The following is an 18462-nucleotide window of genomic DNA, read 5'->3' on the forward strand; positions in this document are numbered from 1 at the left end:
TACAATAATTTTTTATAACATTTCTATCAAAAAATTAATAAGTAAAAAAATTGTATTAGAATTAAAGCTGCTGTGTTCATCGATATTAGCGACAAAAATATAATATTGTATGCGAAAATGTTTGATTAATATCTGATTAATCCGAAAACGAAATACCCATGCAAATTTAGATCAACTTTTCTTTAAAGTAATTGCCATTAATTATTGCAATTAATATGCAAAGAATGCTTTATTGTCGAGATGTATGCATATTTTTTTTTATCGAAAAGATATGTTCGGAGGCTCAGCCAGATAAGGAATGCAGTATCTACGGTATTTGGAAAAGGTAGCACGGAAAGAGAAGAACCACTGGCCAGAACATATGTATGTCACCGTATATGGGAACGCATTGTGAGCGCAATCGCGAGCCACGTGAACGGTACATATTGCCTTCGCAACTGGTCCATTTAGGGATGTCGCCTTTTATATTGTCACAGTTTAAGTACTCATATAGCAATGACCGCTCATTTGATCCAAATGATTTTCACTGCTGTACTAAAAATATTGCAGAAAACATAATATATATATTATAATTATTTTCTAATTTAATTTAAAAAATTTAATATATATAGATTAAAATATAATTTAGAGAAACTTGAGAGATTATTATTTATTATTAATATAAAATATGAATGTGATAGCAATATGATTAGTATCTTTGCATATAATCAATCCTACTATGATAAGCTATGAATACATTGAGCATTGGCATAAACTATAATGTAATCACAATAATTTATTACTATCACATTGAATATATTAATTAATTATTAATTAATTTTATAAACAGCAGTGCAATTATAGAATAATATAATATAATAAATATATTAAAATAGGAACAATATATTTTCTTATAATCTCCTGGCCCGTGTACGGATATTCTGTACGCGATTTGTTCATGCTAGCGAAGAGTTCAAATCGCCTGTATAGAGACAAGGGCATGCGAAGACGGACGCGGGGACAGGAGATAAGAAGGAGATGGGGTCCGGGGGTGAGGAATTAGAGAAAGTTTTCGAGGGTTGTACTGACCCCTGTTCGCTCATTGTTAATATTTAGGGTAGCCCGGCGCCACGAACAATGCTGAATATCCCCCCAGCGTGCAACGGGGAGTGTCTAACGTTAACCTGTTTCAGTTTTAGATGCGTATACTCGCACGGGAGTAACGTGTCCTATTCTCATACACATACGAAAGAATTCTTGCTCGCAGAATCCCCTGGGTTATGATTAATGGATCTGGCGCATATTAACGTCCACTTGGTGCACCCTCGTTGGGCTTCATCATTCACCATTTGCATTTGCAATTTAATGATCCTCCCTGGAGGCTGATTGACTTCTGTAATCATGGAGACTGATTTCTCGCACGTACACGTTTCGATTACTATCACTTCAAAATCCTGACATACTTTACTGTCACAGATTACACATAATTAGAGCATTTTAAGAAATAGGTTTTTAGATACGATTTTATTAATTTTATTGCCACATGACTAATATATATGTATGTTTGTTTGTTTGATGATCATATGTATATACAATATGGCATATAACAATAGATTTACGTATCATATAAGTTTGTAGCGTATCGAATAGCATATTTCTCAAATGTCTACTAGGAATTTGTTGCAATCGATGCAATTGATGACTGCAGTAGTACGTGGTAGCAACTATCGCAGGGTCAGCAGATGGACCAAACTGACCGTTGCTTTCAAGGGGACAATAAAGCTCATACACATTGTATCCCACTCGAGTATCCCATTGTAGCCGTATGTGAATCCGTGTCGTGCCACGATCCGCAATAATTGTGATTTCACCCACGAACCATTTCGACGAATCACCAATTTTCGAAAGGACCATAACGGAGGAGTAGAGTAATATTTGTTGGCTCTGAATCACGCGCACGACACTTTCTACACATCTAAATTTATAAAGATCAAAGAGAGACAGGAAAAGAATAATTATAAAATAATTATAAAAGAGAAACTTTTCGTTACCTATGTGTGTATGTGATTTCTGTAAAATTTACCTTCTAGATTCGTATCAAGTTATGTATACAAATCAAGCCGCGAGCGCATGATCACTTGTGCTATCGTTGGATTGTGCTCGAGCGACGTCCAAATGGTGTACTCTTCAGTGTTACCGTAAATACCGAGAAACCACGGACTGCACACGCAAGAGGTTGCGACGATAGGAGGGTACACACGGAGGGACTCGAACGAGGAAGTAAGAAAAGCACGGCTAATGGCTGAGCATTCGCAAGGTTAGCGTGCAACACGTCGCGTTTCAAGACACGCGAACCCGGAGCCGGAGCCCACGGTGGGCAACAACCCACCATCGTGTGTCAGTCAGCTGATTGACAAGTCGAAAGATTTGCCCGCGATTATTATGATCGTCCGTGTTTCGTATCGTACGCTTACTAAAATTGCCGGCGGGTCGTCAGGAGGTCAGCGCTAATTATAGTGATGCCGGTCAGACATAGACGGACGGATATCTATCCGTTTATCGGATCACATCGAGTCATGTCCGCCGGAGAGCGTTCGAGATCGTTCGCTTCGTTCGACATCGCTATCGGGGCTAACGAATGAACAAAAGAGTAACACGCGAGGGGAACAAAGAACGTATGTACATGTCTACGATGTTTCCCTTCGGTGCACTCGAGGGTGGATTCACACATTCTTTCACCTGATTGGTGATACTTTTATTGAAGTATTTTTTTTTATTATCGTCTCTCTCTTTTTCGCGATTATTACTTCACAATAATTGAATAGATAACTTTACATTTTTTTTTAATTTCCCGTCTCTTTTTACTATTTAATTTATTATTAAAAAGCAGTAGTTCTTTTTTACTTTGCTTATACATCATTATTATTTATTGCAATAATAATGCAATAATTACTTACGATTTTTGACAACAACATCTTTGACTTTGTCTCGGCATGTTAGATAGCATCGAAATAAGATACTATTTTCCAAAATCTATTTAAAACAAGAATAACGAAGATCAGATCTACTCTTCCCGGAAGATACGCGCGACCGACCATGAAGTTAGAGCAGAACGACGTATCCTTCCCTTTTAGCTCAATTAGATAATATCAAGTAAAATCTGCCGTTTCCCCCGAAATCCAGCTCTCACACTGTGACTTCCGCTGTCTATTATTGTTAAGCTTATTCTCAGATTTTTCTTGAACATGGCTACGTAAAATTTTACGTTGAGCAGGCTAATACAATGCATTTGCAAAATTATTTTTCCATTAAACACAAATGCGCAAAAGGGAAAGAAAACCTAATTTCTATCATTTTACGAGCAAAATTTGTTTTAGCCGTTTCGGGTTTAACATCATATTGTCAGTAAATCAAAGCGAATTTAAATGAAAACAGTTATTTTTAATGAAAAATTCAGAGTTTTAAGCGAGATATTATATTAGGTTGATCAATTAAAGAAATTTTAAACGATTAATAATCTATAAATCGAAATTAAATAATAAATCTATACAATGTGTGAGGCAAAAATCATCCAATTTAACATATCTTCCGATGTATCATTAGATTATAAGATGTACGTTAAATATATTTATCTGACCCAGAGATCTGCTCGATCTATCAAGCGATGAAATCGTTTCATAAATTATATAATAAATACAAGTTGTTGAGAAATCGGGAAAACCGTGATAACATTCAAGTTCGAAGGACTGAATAGACAAAAGCGGCGTAAGGGCGGACGGAGGGAGCTGCATCGCGGTCGGAGACACAGTTTGAGGGTGAGTAAGAGAGAGGAGTAATTCCCCGGTATAATACTGCGTCAGCAACAGCAGCAGCAACAGCAACAGCGGCAGCCGCCCGCCATAGGTTTCCCGGGAGAACAGATACGTATGCTAATGCAACGCGATGCTCGTTATAATAATCTACAAGTCGAATGCGCGCGGATCCTCGCGCTCTCGCAGGTTGCCGGCTACGGTGACGTGCCGGCGCTATCTCGGGCGCGCGATCACGACCAATGGGGAGGAAGGAGGGAAGGGGGTGTGAGAGGGGCCCTCTACGTAAGCCGGTTATCTAAATACCGTAAATAACAACACTTCCCCTCTCTTCCTTCTCCGGCGTAGAAGAGAGGTCTCCTACCATCTCTCTATGTGTCATCCCTTTTCGCGCCTCCCTTGCTTCATGACATCCCTTCCTCGATCGAGTCTACGCTGGTCGCGAATGAAGGAATTCCGTTTGAGTGACGTTAGGAATGCAATATTTATACGAATCTTACAATTGATAGATTATTATATTGATACTTTGGCAAATTATTAATTTGCGAAAATACAGACAAAAATTAATGCTTAATAAGAATCTCTGTTTTTTTTTTATTCTACTGTCAGAATTTTAATCATATTTCAACTTTCTTTTCAAAATGAAAATCAAGAAAAGCAAGTTAAATTACGGTTGAAGTTAATTGATGTTGGTTGAAAGCAGACACGGAAGAGGACAAGTTTCTTACAGCAAGCGCTGTGGTTGTGACAATTAATAACTATCTCCGTTGGTGGTTGTAACGTTTCACCAGCATCGAAGCCGGGCGGCTGTCAAAGGCACCAGCCAATAGATAAATGAATGCATCGTGACGAGCGGCATTTCCCGCTTGGTCTGTCGTGAAAACGGTTGGTGGGTCTCTCCCCTTTCAAGGCCGATCGTTAGATGTTATCGTTAAAAACGTTATCGTCATCTCGTAAATAATCTTTAATCTCTCCGAACGCTTCGTCGTGAAAGCCCCCTCCCTCCATCCTTCCCTCTCTCGCCTCCCTGACTCTTGTCAACCCTAAAATGACACTACTTCGTCGTTTATGGACGCGGCAACATGGGAGAAGATGCTATCTCCAGATTATTTTCTGGATAGATGGATACATCTCCGGTCCCGCATCTCCGTGTCCGCTTAGCACGTGCGAAGCGATGGCATTAGTTCGCACGTTACGTCCGTCGACGCGCTAACGTCGATGTTTCTAACAAAAGCAAATACGAAACGAATGTGGTCGGCCTTACGTATAAAATGCATATCGATCCACCCTTTGACGTCGTTCTCGGAATGTACGACATCGTTATCGAGGATTATCCTTTACGCGGCTCAACGATGCCGTTACTACGAAGCGCTAAAAGCGAACGAGAAGAGTAACACCGTGAAGAAAAAAGGCGCATTCTGATCGTACCGTGCTCGACTGGAGAGTACGCGCTATCTATATGTTACCTAAGTAAGCTGCTTTTCTAATCGTTATATATATGTATGTATATAACTTTTTATTTCTGAATAATAAATGTGATTGAGCTACACTTAAAGAATATTTTAATTGTAAGCTTCTTCATGCTTTTTGAAGACCAAAATCTTATTTTTCAGAAAACGAACTTAATTTTTATATATGCTTATGCAACATGATAAAGATCTGGGGAAATCCGTTTATCTCGCATAAGTATTTTGCATATATATAAGTTACTTTTAATCCTATAGTCAAGATAGTATTATAAAAAGGGGGGAAAAACTAACTCTAGATATTTCAACGTGATTTATAGCGACGCAATAAAGGACGATCCTTCAAATTTGTCGATAATGTGATATTGAGTTCATTCAATAATGTGATAAATCTGCGACGGTTTTAATTGAGTTTTATAATGTAAAAGAGAATGGAAAAAAGGATGGAAGCATGCAATTTGACATTACTTACCCTTATATTGTCTCGTTTTTTATTGGCGTCCCACGCAATTTACGCAGTTTGCAGTAGGATGCAGTAGGTGTAATAGATTTAAATGAAAAATTGATGCACTCGAACAATTTCCTTCAATATTGTTATCTGTAACAAAGTATGTAATAGCTGTTATATATTTTTATTTAACACCAACTAAGTTGCATTTTAAGCAATTTTATTTAATATAATTTTATATAATATATTTTAAAATTTTTCTAATTATTATCTAATCAAGTAATTCTTATTTTCTAATAATTTTTTATCTCATTCGAATTTATCAAATTTTAATCATTTACGTTTCACAGCTCAGTATAAGTCAGTACTAATTTCATCGCACTGGAAGAAGAGATAAAAAAGGATCTTCTTTACGCACATCCGCATCCACCATCTTCGATTAAGTTTCAAAGAACTGAGGAGGGATGAAAACGATAAACTTTATTTTATAGCTGAAGTGGGGGAGCGGCTTTCGGGTTCTTAAAGGTAGAATATGTTTCGTATCATCATAGGGGATTTACCGCCACCTTCTTCCTATCCATAACGCTTCCGCCCGCCCGGCAGCCATTTTGAATACATTCTCACCCAAGGAGAGTTATCTGGAAAGCGTTTCGATTTTCCATTTAAAGTATCTTATATGTACACGTTCTCTCGGGAAGAGGATGCGCAGAAGCATCGAGAGTAGGCGAAAGAGAAGCAGATGTTTGAAAATATTAGTTCAATTGACTGTCGCCTTCGTTTTCTCGCTATATATTTCAAAGATACATGTCTTCCAACAGACGTCTAGAATATATTTTAAATCGCAGAATATTGGTACGAGCGCGTGTTAATAAACGAAAATGATGCAAAATTAATATCTCGCCTTGAAACGTTTCCTTAATTTTTAAGGGGAAGAGAAATAAACGGCGATTGTGCTCATGTCTGCCAATAAATCGTGTTATCGATCGCAAAGAAACGTTTATTAATGTCATCAAGTTTCAACGGCTGCTTTCGCATTCAGATCTCGACGACACTGAGTAATACACCCGGACGAGGGATAACTTTTTTCGATCTTCCCGAATAAGAGAAGGAGGGTGCTGATGGGTGATTGAGAGGGGAAAGAGAGAGACGGAGAGCAAGCGAAAAAGGTGGTCGGTATTGGCTCGCTAGTGGCGTATGCTTATTTTAATTGAAACAGTCGAACACCGCCACCACCTTGCCCCCTTCCATTGCCATGTCTCTTTCTATGTTCCCCTTCCCATCCGTTCCCCTCTGTCCTCGTAGAAGGCGACAAATTCTCCCTCCAACTCTGCCGGCGCCCCTGCCGCGTTAAAACGACCTACCGCCGCGCTCACCCGAGGATATTGTTTCAAACGAATATGCAAATCATGAGCCAACCCAGAACGTGGTCCGCTGTAATTTCTATTGCTTCCAGCTAGTGGGCGACACAAATAGATATCCTTAACGCTCCCCAGATCTAAAGGAGAAACGTGCGCCGAATGTGCTCCGCGCGCGAGATCCAGAGCTTCCCTCTCTCTATATCAGTTACGTACTAGAATTTCCGCGGACGCGGCGGGGCAAGAGCGAAAGCAATTTTGCTCAAAGATTACCATTAAGGGTGTAAACAATTTTCATTAAGCCCGGCATCGCGTACTCACTATTTGCAACCCGCTGTTCGACTTTATCAGTAAACTTCAGGCTAAATCGACTGCGCGAGTTGCAAAGTTAAAAATTTACACTCTACGCTACCTACGTAATGCTTGGAACGAGATTCTGCTTCATATGTATTAATATGATACTGTGTAATATAAACTAAAATATTTTTAAAAAATAAAATATTGTAAATAACGTTCTATGCGACGACTCAAGTGACAAGAAATATAAATAATCTTTTCACGAAAAATTAAAGATATAAATCTCAAATATACGGAAAAAGCGAGTAAAAATATACAAATGCATTTAAATTATGAATAATAATCAGAACTGTATTAAAAGTGTCCGATAAATTCAGAAAATTCCCAAACTACGTCACGAGAAGTTTCATGTCTACGACGAGTAGTCTAGTATTTACGTATCGATTCTTGTGGGTGGCGAGATAGATTGCAAAAGTTGTAGAAAGCGTATCTCAACACATCGAACGTCGCTATATATAGCGCTTCTAAATATCTGAGAGAAAAAGGAAAAGGAAAAGAAAGAGAAGAACAAAATAGCAGAACAAATATCCATAGTTTTTAAACATAAAAGTAAAACTTATTCCCTCTTATACGTAAAGCAATATATGTAATGTATGAACAATATATGCAACAGTTTAATGAAATTTTATTAAACTGTTGCATATATTCCTAAAAAAAAAATAAAAAGAAAAAGGATAGAATTGATTTATATAAAATTGATTATACATTATTTATTATAAATTGATTATATATGTATTCACATAAGATACAAATATGAATTGTATAAAGATATTCCCCAGCAATCGTATCAATGACAATTCTATCTTTTCCTGTTTCGACAAAAATTCGTAGCGTGGCGACGTGGAAATATAACCAGACATGCTTTTGAAAATCAGATTCATTCAACTAAGAAGGAAACGAGAGATCGATGTCCTCCAACCAGTCCGAGGACGCTAACCTTCCCCGGCTCCGAAGCCCGGTTAACTAAGTGAGAGACTGACCCGTACTTTGTTCCCTCGCGCTGCGCCGGCAGGAATATATTGATAGTCAGCTCAAAACTCCATTAGGGCCGGCCAAGTATTCTCTCGTAAATACGAAAATGCTATCCCATTATTTACTGGTTAATTGGATTAATGAGACTCGTTATTCCGTAGAGGGCCGTGACTCGCGACCCACTCCGGAGTCTCCGTCGTAAGAGGGAGGAGGGAGGAGGGTTAGGAGGGATAGGTCACCCGGCGGTAGGGTCACAACGGCGAAGGATGAGGGTAGAGAATAAAGGGTAAGACCGCCACGTGGACAAATATGTCCCGACACATCGCCCACGCACGCGCGCACCGACGACGTTTCGCTACATAATCACTTTAGAATATTGTCGCCAGATCGATTCTCGCTTAAGTCCACTATAATCCCGATGATGCTCACACATAACATCAAGCAAGATTTTATATAAAAATCATCATCCATTTTTATCAATAAATAATTGTTTTCTAATTTGTCACAAAAATTTGCAGGAATGTTAAAAAGAAAAATATATATATGCACACTATGAATTTTTTTTATAAATTATAAGGAAATTGTAAATTCTTATGTACAATTTATTTAAAGTTCAACAAACAGGAAAGGAATACTGACGTAATGTCAATTGTAATATTTTATATGATACGAAGAAATTATGTCAAAAAGAAAAAGAATGTGAAGGTTTCGAAGTATAAATCTGTGCCCGAACAAATATTAAATCTCTTGAAATAAATTATATCTTGCTGGCATTAAAAAGCTTCCCGTCAGGTCGCTCGCTTCCGCTGTTTCGACTCACCGCACCGTCGCGTTAAGGACTTCAGCGACAATTAATTATTCCTAATGCCTCCACAAAGTTCGCGGCGCCTCGCGCCAGTTTCGATTATTCGCGTGTTATTGGAACGATAAATCAAAGATTCTCTGAGAAAAGCTGCACATCAAACTCGAATTCCGCGGGAGGGATACACTTTTGAAATGGCAAGCTGACTTCATTAATCAACCGCACGGTCGTGTCAAGGGCGTCGCGCTAGATGCTGTATTATATGGAATAAAATTAATGAGATACACAGAAATACACTCCAGTTCCGGCTCAATGCCGTGCGCGCGACCTCGCAGAACGAGGCTCCCTTAGACCCGGACTTGTATGTATCGTTCAATGCTCTCGGACTGAATTAGACATCTTCGGCTACACGTATGTATATGATCGTGATTTGAAACAGAATAAAATAAATATCTTTCGAAATGTTTCGACGAGACATATGGAAAAGTAGATGTAACGGGAGAATTCGTCAATTTATTTTATTGAGGGGCAAACATAAGAAAAATTATTCATTCAATCTAATGATTTCATCAAATTGATACGAAAGTACTTTTAAAATGTGAAAGAACAATATTTAAAAATGTAAACTTTAACTAATTTCCAAAAAAATAGGAATTGGAAATATAAAAGAAATAATAGAATATAATAGAAATATAACTATCTCGATGATTTCTGAAATCATTAGAAAGGTTGACATACTCATTTCCTTATTCCATAAATATACGAGCTTAATTTGCTTGCTATTGACAAGTGTTTCCTATTTGCAATTCCTTTCTAAAATAACTTTCAAAGCATTAAGTTATGTATTTCTCTCTATATATTTATATTAATTGTCTATTAAGTATCTATTTTTAAATATTTTATTAACTTTCTATTAACCATCTATTACGAGATATATCTCCCTTTTCTATATTTTTTATTTTGTGCTTAGCTTGCTCAGGTTGTTATAATCGCGAATGTACATTAAACCTTATGAAAACACAGAAAGATAGTTGCTGTCTGTTAAGATCCTATTTCGACGCAATTTAGAATATACCCGAAACTCGTAGTCGTATAACTCGCGCTCCAGCGCTAGTCGGAGCGCAAGAACGTCGCCCGAAGGGCGAAAGGATCCGTCGCGTCGTCCAACTTCCGCCCTCCGCCTTCCCCACCATCTCCATCATCACGCACGCGACCGTTTGCCGCAAGCAAGTAAGACAGAACGAGAAACGTGGACAGCGTGCCCGCCGCTGCCGGGAAAACGTAGCGAGAGAGAGAGGAGGAGGAAGAGAGAGCGAGAGCGAGAGGCGAATGAGGAAGGGAGGAAAACGCGGTGAGAAACGCGGCGGAGAGAGTGGGTTGTAGCAGCCTCTGGTTCCCCAACGGGATAGCCCAAAGGGGGTGTAAAGATGGCGGCCGAGGAGGGAGAGAGAGAGAAAGGACGCGCGTCGGTTATGATAAGGCGATGCTTTAATGACAGCGCGTTTCTATGGCAACGGGCGTGTAGGGGCTGGCCGCCGCGACGCCCGGCGTCGGTCAGCTCGGGGGTGGAGAGTGCATTGAGCGGCCAGCCGCCATACTAGTGGACACACAGCCTCGATTCTCAGGGATGAATTTCTCCGTGTATGTGTGTGCGCGCGCGCGCGCGCGTATGTGGGCGTGTGTATGTGTATACGAGAGCGTCCGCGCACCCTCGCGTGTGTGTATATATCCCCGTGCCATTCTCGCTCCCCGTTTTACTCTCTACTCTGCCATTCCTCCTCCCTGATGCACACACGCGCGATCGTCCGCTTCTTTCTTCCCGCGTTCGCAGGGATATTCCTCCTATTCTATCTGTGCTCTTACATCTACCATTCCCACCTCCACCTTTGTCTTTCCTTAGACGCGGCGAAGAAAAACCAGTAACAATGCAACATTATCCGTCTTTTCGACTCGTTACGAGACGTTTCCAAATCTTGGGAATTTAAATGGAGAACAATTGCTTATTTCATTTAGCAAAATACATTTCTATGTAGATGGAAAATAATGGGACATTAATTTTCTCATAATGGTAAAAAGTATCTTCATTAAAATATTTAATAAATAATAAAAAATTTTACTCTTGTGATATTTAATTGATATATGATAATGTAATCAATTACAAGAAAAAAAAATAGATGGATAATATATTTTAGAACAAATTGTATCACACATTCTTTTCCATTTGATAAAAGTATTGTCAACTTTTATATTTCTCGTACTTTTATTTTCTTACCATTACATCGAGAAGTAGTCAATTCATAGTAATGCTACTTGCAGTTACGAAATCGACAAATATTAAATATCCTTAGAAAAAATAAAAAAAACTATCTTTTATCTATCATAAGAATAATATCATAAGAATAATTCTCACGATTCGACACATTTAATTAAATTATATGTAACTATTAGGAATTAAATTTTTCTCATTAATAATCGAAAAGACTGTATGTTTGTATACAATTTTACTTTAATCCCGCTTGCCAATGCGGTGTCGCGCAATTCAATTTACATATTCTAACTCAACATTAAGGCATACGTAAGGATTCCCCAAGTTATTAAGCGGGTTCAGAAGTTTCCCCGTAAAGTTCAAATACCCACAATTAAATGAAGCGTACGACCCCCTGCGTGCGAGAATCTAGAACCTCCTCACCTGCAGAAATTGCTCGAGACACGTTAGCCTTTCAACGGGAACATTTTAGGAGAACATCAAAGAATCTTTAATCGTTTTGCGTGCGATCCCCTTTGCGCCGATTCTCGGTGAATATCCTCGATAAGCTAGTTGCCCTCTTTCAGGCTGTGTACGTGCAATATACATACGTTTCAATGCTCTATACAATGAGCATATTAAATCTCATACTGATCTGTTATAAAATGTAGGTAAATCTATTTACAATTTTAAAATATATGAAATTTATATAAGAAATTGTTCCATAAAATTGTCATTATTTGAATTATACACAGTGCTCCTTAATAAATTTTTTAAGTAATTTTCTTTATAAAATACACAGATTAAGTATTGAATAAATACAAGTAAATATCCCCGCGAAACCGCTGGTTTGTAATTCGTCATTTCCGACTCTGTTCGAAATCTGCACACTTGGCTCAATCTGTTTCGCTTTCGTGCGATTTTCGAGCCGCGACGTTCGCGGCACGACCACATCGACCATGGAATACGATAGTGCATGCTGCCGAAATAGCCACCGTCGAAAATTCAAAAGCGAATCTCCGTGAACGACGCGGATATATACATGCATAGGAGTGATAACGGAATTTCGTAGTGGAAACTCCGGGTATAGAGACAAACCGGGCATCAAGAGTATCCGAAAACACACAAGGGATGTTTAGGGGAACGCAAACACACCGTGTCTCTGCATTATGGATGCAACGGAGTGGACCGCCACCCTAGTTGCACCCCTGCCTCCCTCCTTCCCTCCTCCCCCGATCCCCCCCCCCAATGCTTCCTCCTCCTCCCGTTTTCGTCCCGAGCCTTTCCGTTTCTCTCTACCCACTTTCCATCCCCGTGTGCACCACGCGAGATGGTTGGTTGGACTCGCTCCGGGCTTCACCCCCGCTCGCATTTATTTATAATCAAATTCCATGTATACCGGCAACCGGTGCGGTAGCGGTCTGAATTTCTATCCGAATGTGTACACACTCGTCCGCGAGGAGGTAAGCGCGAGCACGGTGACACACACACACAGACGCACACGCACACGCGCACACACACACACATATACATACATACATACATACATATATATATATATATATACACAACGAGCGAAAGGACACATAGATAAACGTGCGCGAGTTCGAGGGTGAATTCTCTCATCTCTCTGTTCCTCTTTCTTTTCTCTCTCTTTCTCCTTCTTTCTCTTTCTCCCTTGTCGCGAGAGGCAGCGGGAAGGCGCGGATTCGCTCGGCGGTCAATTTAAAAATCAATATTGACCGAGGAGCAGCCAATCCTTTATTTATCGGCGCGGATTGTTGGCTGCATGGGAGAGACGCGCCAAGAAGATTGCTGCTCTCCCCTTCTTATCCCTCCCACAGCATCCCCCAGGTTTCCGCTGCCATGTTGTTCCAAACGCGTCCTGAATAATGTGGTCATCCTCGTTACAGTCCCTCTTTAGACCGTCATGTTACGATTCGTCTCGGCAATGAAAGTTGCTAAGAAAATGTAAGTAGTAAGTAGAATATTCCTGATACTTGATATTTCACTGCATTGACAGCAATTGACGACAATTAAAAATGGCATCTATAAATATATATTTGTATTTAAGTTATTAAACTTAATTCCTATCATGTTGATATTCAATAAAATTTTAATATTAAGGCAATACATTCCTTGATATTGCATGGTCACATTCAGTATTAAAGGCAATATCTAATAAATATGGTCATAAATCTTTACGTTATAATTAAAAGAAATAATTTACACATACTAGTTACACACTTTCTTTGTAATTGATTGTACATTAAGACATTCGACGCAAAAGAAAAAATAGATTTACTTTGAAAGAAAGAGAATTACGCTAGATTATATGACTATGCTAGATTAAGTACGAGAGAGAGTTCGATAATCATGCCGTGGTAATCGTTTTCTAGGATGAATTACTGAGTTCATTTTTCGGATTGATCGTCCATAATAGTGGGTGTTTGGGATTGTGGGCTGATCAAAGCTGGAGCCAAGGCGGAGTCGGGAAGATGTAAGACTCAGCATCGAGGGTCCGACCCTCAGTATCCCTCCGACTCACCCTTCAGCAAGGTACCCTAACAGACATGATCAAGAAAAATGATATCGCCCGTTCAAAAGCAGATGACTTTTTGCGCAATGGCGGACACGGCGTTTCTTTCTACAACCATTTGTTCTGAAGAAAATATAGCTGCTATCATTACAAAATAACTATTTTGGAAATATAGGAATTTTATAATCTTATCTTTTACCAAAATTATTTCATTTATCTTTTTATGATCTTCATTCTATTTAATTCTAGAACATTATGCAAAGTAAAATTAAATTTATTAAAGAAAGATTTCTGTGTGTTTTATAAAGAGCTTCTATTAAATATTTCTTTTAAAATATTCCTTTTAAAATTCTCTAAAAACTCACAAAATTATTATATTGATACTCTTGAACTTTTTTAATTATTAAAATCTTAGTTTTGGAATTAATTGTAATTCAGAGATTGTCGAGTCCCTTAACACTGTAGCAATCGCCATTCTTCTTAATTTGACCGTTAGTATCCCCATTAAAAGGAAAGGCGATGAATCAGGGACACCCTACGTACCACTTCACGGTATTATCAAGATTTATTTCAAACCATTCACTAGTAATATAAAAATCGCTTCAATATATATTGCATGGAAAAAAGTATTTATTTCTTTAGTTTTCAGAAATTTATTTATCACAAAAATAAGAAAGCGTTCCGTTAATATTGCAATCATATTAATAATTTATTATAACGCAAGCAATATCAATATAATAATAATAGCAAATTATTTTTTCTTTTATAAACACAAACGTAGTGGATAGAAAATAATATTCATTCTTATTAGCAATTTTCACAGCACTTATAATGCGTGAATTGCGTGTGAAGATATGAAATTGCTTGCTTACGATTACATATTGTCGCTCTTGAAAACAAGCTTATATTTTTGTCAAAATGTGTCATAACATCAGGACAACAATATACTGCAGCCTGAATTATATACACATGCGTATGCGCGTGCATAAAGTATTACATTATTATATCACATTACTCTTATTTAACATCTTGCTATAAAGTTTAATAATGATCGCCGATTGTATCGTTTCTTGTCCAACTCAATTGTGCCGATGCGTATCAAATACATCGGAATTACAGATTCTCCCCTTCTTCCCTCCTATATGTACGATATGTCCATCTTGGAACGCGACGGACACGAAGCGGTCGCCGCGCAAACAGATCAATGCTTCGCGTTCCAATATAAACAGTATTATTGAAACAAAGCGGGCGGGACGCGGAGGTGTAGCTGGATGAAGCCTGGCGCGCGCGTGTGAAGGGGGACCCGGGGATGAAGTTGGGGCAGGAAGAGGACAAGAGAGGCGGTCGGGCGCTCTCCGGCGAGGGCGAGGACGAAAGCGAGGGATGAGAATAGGGAGAGAGAGAAAGAGAGAGAGAGAGAGAGAGAGAGAGCGGTCGGGGGAAGAGAGGGACGCGGGGAAAAGCGACCCGACGAGGAGGATGAGGGTTGATGTTTCTGCCGTTCCGCTGGGTTGCGGGGAATGAACGAGGGGAGAAGAGTTATGTTGCCGCGATATTGTGCTGCGCGGCACGAGCGAACCTCGAGGGGGTGGCTTCCTGTTCCACCACCCTCTCCTCTCCTCTACCTCCGGCCAGGGTCCCCTCCGCCCCTCGTTCCCTAGCCGGATTCTACGCCGCGCCATCTCGTCGTATCCTCCTGTTACCCTCCCTCCCCCCGCCCGTCATCCGCCGCCCGCGCTCTTGCTCCCCCTGTCAGACTCACGAACCCATTGACTGTCGATTCTGTATTATATGTCAGGACCCAAACTCCTTGATGCACGTACCACTCGGCTGCCACCTTGCCTCCCCTTTTCTTGCCGTCTGTCTTTTTCTTATATTCGTCGGTAACTTATAGCGCTGTCGGTGTTTTCTTCAATAACGAAAGAAATGTATTCTCCACCTCGAATTCGTTCACGGCAAAAAACGACTCCCCGCGATCAGACACAAAAATTGATGCTGCGGAAAATAATACTCGACGAATACGGATCAGTGAAAATCTAATCTTTTGCTACAGTAATATTGGATCATTACTATTTTTTTCTACGCAAATTTTTTATCTCATTTGAATTAAGTAACGGATCATAATCTTTTATATACTTAATGTTTGTAGAAATATCTTTAAAAGGTGAATTGTAAAAAGGAAAATTAAACAAACCTTATTTCTCGTATTAATAATAGCTTTTTCGAAAAACAATATATAACGAAAATAAATTATATTATTGTTATAATTATAATTACACCAAAATCTCTGTTTGAAATTATTACATAAAGTCGCGAAATTAACTAGTAATACATTGAGCAAATAATTATTAACTACCAAGTATTTGTTTATAATACTTATAGATTATTACTAAAATAAAAAAATCACAAGAATTATATGTTTTTAATGTGCTATGAAATATTAGAAAAGTGACTCACACATGTACAATATATTATACAGAGTGAATAAGTACGTCATGTATAAGAAAATATGACGTATATATGTATAATAAAAATATATAATTGATGACATGTATCGTGGCGGTTGGCCACTTGAACAGGATTGCGCAATAACGCTTTGCGGTAGATTCGATAACTCGAAACAGAGGTTTCCAATTCAGATGGACATTGCGTGCGGCAACTCTTGCCTGATTATTAGCGCTACTACCGTGGCGAAGCAGTCAGTCAGGCTAGTGGACTGTTCGGGTAGATGGGTAGCTCGCTGGACGCAGTCAGCTTGGTGTGAAATTAGCGCAGATGTCGTGGCAATGGCTCATGCTACAACTTCTCTGTTCATTTTCCACGAGAATGAATCGAGAAGGGGATCATCTGTCCTGCCTTCTCTACCAGCTCTAGATTTGCAATTCCTGGCATTAAGCAATCGTTGACCCAATTAATCCACCCATCTCGATGATATCCTGCAAGACAACTCTTTGAAGAAATGTAATCCCGTGGTATTATTACTGTTAATCGGCGAAATTTAATTAGACCTTTAAATGATTTGAATTCCGTTAGCTACTTCGGTTCGATATAGCATACTCGGGTCAACTCTCGAAAAATCGTCACATGTCGCGATTTATTTAGTATAAAACGATTATTGGGATTTTTTCATTCTTTCGTCTTACATACAAAGATACGTACAAAGAGGCGAAACAATAGCCGTATTTAGTCGCGAGAAAGGGATTTTTCATTAGGACAACCTAAGCCCCGATGCGAAAGGATTAATAGAAGTTATAAAGTAGAGCCCGAAGAGGTGGAGGAACATTACGTGACCTGACTCCGATCGAGTCTTTCTTCAGGTTATATTGCAGGTTGCCGTCGTTTCTCATTCACCCCCCACGGCTCATGCGCATCACATCTGACCAATAGAATCGCGTGGTCCATCTTTGCTGCTGACCAAACCCCTTGACTCGTACCACTCTTGCCCCCGAGATACATTCCCCCGCGAAGAAAAAAAAAGAAACTTTGAGACTGGTCTCTTCCCCTCCCTCTACCCCTGCATCTCTGCCGCCCGGCATACCCACGTCGAGTGTGTATTTTCTAGAGGAAACCTCATCAACTCCATCGAAACTCCATTTCTAAGAACGAAATTGGAAAAGGCGGAGAAATACGTTCGATTCGACAAACGATATATGTACATATAATCTCGAAAAACTATACATCAACAGATATAAATAATAAGTCTGTTTTAATCATATCGACATATTGAGGTGGAACATTCTGTTCCTTTATTTTTTAATAATTATTTATCTATTTTTATATATATATTTTTCTTCTATAAATATATATACCTCCTATATAATATAATTATTGTATATATAAATTATGTATTTTAAATTCATCTTTCTAATAAAAGCAATTGTATGTTGTCATCAATGATTTTTAATGTGATTGATTATGACTCAATTATTTGATCAATCTTATTTTCCTGAAATAATCAGAGTAATTTTGCAAATCTATAATATCAAGCTAAATAAGCTAAATAAGCATTATTGCAAATTATGGTTGAGAAATGAGTCAAAAATGGAGAAGTGTCTATACACATAGAACAGTAAAATAGGTTTAGCGAGGTGATTTGTAATCGCGAGTGAAAATGGAGAAACGAAGAATGTGTCTTTACGGGAAAACTAGCTTTAACGACTCGACAATTCGCTCTTATCCGCCAATCTGGCCTCAAGCTACCATAGCGCGAGCTTTCTCGCGGAACTGTCTGGTCGGGCGCGTCGAGCATGACTGGAGTGCGACGTGAATAACTTAGTAGCTCAATTCTGCTCATCCAACGCGCCGAGACCCTGGTTCGGTCTTCAACCGGTGCGGCAGCTACAGCCATTCTTCGCCACTCCGCAGTAATATAATATTATCCGAGCATTGTGTGTGTTGTACCCGACTAATTAGTTGTACTAACGTGCTGCGCGGCCTGATTACATATTCGGCTCGGCTACCCCAGACTTGCAGAATTGCTAAACGTATAA

The 18462-nt window shown here is 39.1% G+C and overlaps 2 long non-coding RNA genes across 4 annotated transcripts in view; one reads left to right on the top strand and one right to left on the bottom strand.

Annotated features, from left to right (window-relative positions):
• The window catches only part of LOC145972576 (uncharacterized), a 169542-nt gene that overhangs the window by 119667 nt on the left and 31413 nt on the right, over positions 1-18462 (bottom strand). For all 3 annotated transcript variants that reach the window (XR_014439213.1, XR_014439212.1, XR_014439214.1), the window contains exon 2: positions 5727-5852. This is a non-coding gene — a long non-coding RNA (uncharacterized LOC145972576). The remainder of the gene's footprint in view (positions 1-5726; positions 5853-18462) is intronic.
• Positions 1-18462, top strand: part of LOC145972577 (uncharacterized) — a 111048-nt gene that overhangs the window by 62837 nt on the left and 29749 nt on the right. The window lies entirely within an intron of this gene.

Source organism: Camponotus vicinus, unplaced genomic scaffold (genome assembly GCF_025532165.1).
Source record: "Camponotus vicinus isolate PSW18456_S1 unplaced genomic scaffold, iyCamVici1.0 SCAF_5, whole genome shotgun sequence".
In the NCBI taxonomy this organism is placed as follows: domain Eukaryota; kingdom Metazoa; phylum Arthropoda; class Insecta; order Hymenoptera; family Formicidae; genus Camponotus; species Camponotus vicinus.